Source organism: Phoxinus phoxinus, assembly GCF_949152265.1.
Source record: "Phoxinus phoxinus genome assembly, chromosome: 23".
NCBI classification, from domain to species: Eukaryota; Metazoa; Chordata; class Actinopteri; order Cypriniformes; family Leuciscidae; genus Phoxinus; species Phoxinus phoxinus.
The window spans coordinates 27,574,261-27,579,467 of NC_136898.1; the positions used below are offsets into that span (position 1 = coordinate 27,574,261).

Sequence of the window (5,207 nt, forward strand, 5' to 3'; positions counted from 1 at the left end):
TTTAAAGACACAATAAACTTAATGTATGTATACTTCTGACTTTGATGAAAGTTATAAAAAAAATACATAAAAATTCTCCCTCGCTCGATTCTGACATTTAACAAATGCAAAAAATATGTTAATATTTATTGATCTAAAACAGAAAAAGTTTACTCTGATTTAATGTATGACAGTAAAGAAATAAAAGTTTTTGTGTTTTTTTCTGAAGTGTATGTAAATATCTGGTTTCAACTGTATATATTACTACAGAACTGGTTTAGAGTTGGAAACATCTTGAAAAAAAGTGTATTTTTCCACAAACTGTGTATGCTTGCAAATTGTATAATATCCAAGGTAAACATTTCTAGTAATTGTGCAGTTAATTCTCATTCGTATTTTCAGAAAGTTTTGGATGTAGGCTATCCTCTCCCCAAATTTGTCACTAATAAAACACAAAAATAATTTAAAGAGAAGGCTTATATTGACCTTTTAAGATTTTGTTTGCACCTTATAAATTAGGTTTTGATGTGGCAGTAAAAACTTTATAATCTATCCAAAACGAAATGTTGTCTTTCATATTTCGTCTGTAACATATCGTCTTTTATAATATATATTAGGGCATAAATGTTAATTTGCAGTTTAATATGTTGCTTATACAAAGACATTTTATTTCAACGTATTCAGCCGATTTTTACTCATCTCAGTAGGCAATATAGATAGTTTCATTCACACAGACACGCGTGAGCTGTAGTAAAAAAAAAACAGCATGCATCTGTGCCGTTCATTCATTCAAACACAGAAACGTGATTCAAATTTAAACAGTCTTTTGCGGTTTACAGACACCATTTCATATCGCGATTAGAACAAAGCACTCACTGATCTGCAGCTGGATCCGTTGTTAGGCTACTCCAGCACGTTTGAGGTAAAATTTCCAGGATTATCACGATATTATTATTCCTCACTACAGTGTGTTTTCCAGCTGTTGTGGGCGTTGACTGGTTTGCATGTGTTGCTTCAGATTATCTGCGTTTGAATAGCGGCGCGCTCTCGATGGGCGTGTCACATTAGCAGATAATGAGGTGCCAGAACGATAATGAGAACGGCTGATCTCTCTCTCTTTTTATATAGATTACATAAACAGATAATATTTCTTTTAGTTTTGAATTAGATAATTTAAAACTACACACTTAAATGATTATAGAGATATAAGGCTCATGTCTGAGTGAATAGTATTCGCTGAGTTTTGTTTAAGTTTAGAAACGTGCTTCAGAAAAAAAGTTCACGAGACGGAGAGGCAGAAATCACTCCCTGTTTATTTTCTTTATTTTACAAAAGCACAATGTTTTATTTCAATTGTAAGTGGACACATAAAAAAGTAGACATTTAACAGCTTATTTTTTTCATATTTCTTAAGTCTGTATGACAAAAACTGACAGAGTATTTTAAGTCTATGTTACTGCTATGTAAAAAAAAACCCACAGAGGGTTAAACAAACCTATGAACAAAGTATATCTTACTCTTGACCAAACCCTTGCGTGTTGCAAATACCAAAGTCCATATTAGACTTAAACTTGGCATAGTCCTTGTGTAAAGGGAGACGCAAGCAGTTGATGCACGTGTTTGAAGTTGGAAATTTCTCTTTTAGTGAAGCAGACCGAGGTGTAGTATCGGGAGTATGTAGGAACTCAATGGATGGCTGAGGCTTTAATCCAATTGCAGGCAGAACACTGCATCCAGTTGCGAACATTAGGATTTTTTCTAGCGAGCAGTTACAGTTGCCCTCTGAAAAAGAAAATGTGACAAGGCTGAGTAATAAGATAATCATTCATAATCACAAAATAACCTGGAAGAATTTCATTCCTTTTGGATAGCATGTTCTTACTGTCTGAACTGATTTAATGCCTGCGAGGTATTCTAGACAGAAGGTTATGCAAAATACCCAGGTAAGAGGATTAACTTAACTTTCAGTAAAAAAAAAGAAAAGGATAACTTTTTTTTTTAAAGGGTTAATTATGGATATTTTTCTTACACAAACGCATCGATTTGTTTCAGAAGGCCTTTATTAACCCCCGGAGCTGTATGGATTACTTTAAATCATGGATGGATGCACTTTTTTTTTTAGCTTTACATTTTGGGCTGCCATTATATTGCTGGATTAGCCAGGATATATTTTAATATAACGCGTTGTATTCGTCTGAAAGAAGAAAGTCATATACACCTAGGATGGCTTGAGGTGTAAGTAAATCATGGGATAATTTTTGTTTTTGGGTGAACTATCCCCTTAACTCGGGTATGCTGGTTCCAAAAACGCAGCTGGGAGCAAGTTCAGTCAACCCAGAATATGTTCACAGTGAAAACACAAAGACATTCTCAACAGAGCGCCGAATCCATGAGTCACCATGGAAAGGGACTAAAAGAAAGAGTGTGCCGCCTTTTGCGTCCGTTCCCACGGTGACTCATGGATTTGTCGCTCAGTTAAGAAAATGTTGGCGTTTTGACTGTGAACGTTGACTGAACTTACCCCTGGTTGCATTTTTGGTACCAGCCAACCCTGTGAAAGCAAAAACTGGGTTAATTAACAGAGTTCAGGGTATCTTTGATGGTAAGTTAACCTTGCTTTAAGGAATACACCCCTTGTAACTAAGGCGAGCAAGGCTAAATAAATAAATAAGAAAATTCTGTTTTATGATGTAAATGGTGCATGCTGTTTTATGTTGTTACTAACTATATTCCCATTGCACAAGAAGCCATTAACATGCCAATCAGTTGCATTACTTGCCTTCTGCATCTAGAAGATAGTCCCTCCAGACGCTACTGCAGTGTTTTCTTCCGCCCGCCTGTTACTTCCAGCAACAGAGTAGCGAATGTTAAACAAGTCTTCAGTAAGTGGCTGTTGTGGGCTGCAGAAAAGGGGTCTGAAGGCTTCTTTGTACTTAACAACAGCCTCCAACAGGCCAAGCCTGTTTGTGCATAAAAGTATCATTTGTCCTTTTCAAACAACAATTGTCACATTTTCATGGGATAATGTTTTGTCATTTATGATGACCAGTAAACTATACAATTCTCTACAGGCTGATACATAATTACATTCATAATTAAAGCTGCAAGCAGCATTTATCGGTGTTCAAGCTTTTAAGGGCTTTGAGCACATTTAAGCATTTAAGACATTGGCCCGGTTTCACAGACATGGCTTAAGCCTAGTCCCAGACTAAACTGCCCACTTGAGCTGTCTTAACTCAAAGCGATTTGCACAGATATATATTAAAATAGTCAAAGATTTAGCCTGTTCTGGATTAAACAAAGCCGATTGCAAGAGGAAGGATTATAGCTAGTCTATGACTAAATTGAATCTTAAATTAATCCTTCAAAGAGGCAGGTTTAACTCCTGCTTAGTACTGTTTGTGAGGGAGCATGGAATATTTGGAATATCTAAATGAAAACCAACATGCACAACAGAGGCCAGCCAGAGTACTTGTGGATAGGAGTGATCCATTACATTACTTTGATGACACAGCTTTTCAAGACCGCTTTCCTATGTCCAAGGAAAATGCAGTGGAGATAATATCTTTGCTTGAGCCTAGACTTTCCTGTCTGTCTCTGAGAGGAAGGCCTTTACCCATTTCTCTCCAAGTTCTGCTCACACTGAGGTTTTTTGCGTCCGGGACCTTTCACCGTGAAACTGGTGATTTGTGTGGTGCCAGTGAAGCAACTGTGTGTAGAATAGTTCACAAAGTCAGCAGAGCCATTTGTGAACTGAGGAGTCTTTACATAAAGTTTCCTGATGCTGCTGACCAAGCCAAATATAAAGTGCAATTCTATGAATAAGGGCACTTCCCAGGTGTCATTGGCTGTATAGATGGATGTCATGTTCCTGTCAAGTGTCCATCAACCCCTGATGCTGAGGAGTACAGGAACCGTAAGAACTGGTTTTCTATCAACGTTCAGGGTGTATGCACACCTAATTTACAGTTTTCAAACATTGTTGCGCGCTGGAAAGGTTCAACTCACGATTCAAGGATTTTTGTCAACTCTTCATTATGTGCTCAGTTTCAGAGTGGACAGAATAGTGGACTTCTACTTGGTGACAGTGGATATGGTCAGAGTAACTTTTTATTCACTCCATACATAAATCCCACAACAGCTGAGCAGCAAAGATACAACAGAGCTCATATCCGAACAAGAGGCATGGTTGAACGCATGTTTGGAATATGGAAAAATCGATTCCAGTGTTTACGTAATACACTTCGCTTCAGGCCAAGGAGATGCTGCAAGGTCATCATTGCTACAGCGGTGCTGCACAACTACCTGAAGCAGCGCTGCTGTCCTGATCCTCCAATGGAAGATGACGATGAAGCAGATGTGGCCATGACTGAGGCAGCCAGTGACCAACGAGGACTTGCACACAGAGTTGCTTTCACATTGCAGCACTTCAGCTAGATGAGATGTATTTCAATATGGAATGCATTCATTATGCCTTATTTTGCCTTGATAATTTTTGTTCTGTACAAAATTAAAATAGTGTGCAGCAAAATTAAAAAAAAAAATACTACACCAATACTGGTTGAAAATGTAGTTTGTGGTTGTTTAAATACACTCAGTCATGAGTATCTAAATGACAAAAGGTTTATTTTTGTTTTTATTGTTTATACATCATATTGTTCACCATGGCTGGTAATCACAATTGCCTCCTTACTGTGTCGTTTTTGGATCATACCTCTTTCTTCCAACTTCATATCCAATTCAACCTGTAGAATTCTCATTTTCATTTCATGTTCTTCCTTCAGATATTTCATTTTTTCCTCATGAAATTCTCTGGCTAACTTTTCATGGATGGTCATCTTGCTTGTTCTCTGCTGAAAGGTGGTGGCAGCATCTTTTCTCAGGGATGCAGGAGCAGATGTGGAAGGCACACACTCACTGTGCTCTGGCTTTTCCAACCTGTTCAGATTACTTTCTTCTGTGGGGAAAAACAGAGGCACAAATAAATTCACATGATCCTTACAATGAAAGAAGAATAAAAATTGACAGAGTGGAATATATGTAAGAAAGGAAGAAATCAATTTCTTTCTAACATACCATTTGTGCTCAGATCTTTATCTGAACTGTTCAAGTGATCATCATCTGGTATACCATCCAGAGGTTGCTGGTGCTGTATTATTCCAGACAGCAAGTCACTCAATTCATCAGTTTTGTCTTTATGTGGTGGTCCACCACCAGTAGTAAATCGC

The 5,207-nt window shown here is 37.6% G+C and overlaps 1 pseudogene across 1 annotated transcript; it reads left to right on the forward strand.

Annotated features, from left to right (window-relative positions):
- The first annotated feature begins 2,535 nt into the window (after positions 1-2,535).
- Positions 2,536-4,416, forward strand: LOC306992046 (putative nuclease HARBI1; annotated as a pseudogene). Its single transcript has one exon. The product of its transcript is annotated as a putative nuclease HARBI1 (transcript).
- Positions 4,417-5,207: the final 791 nt, after the last annotated feature.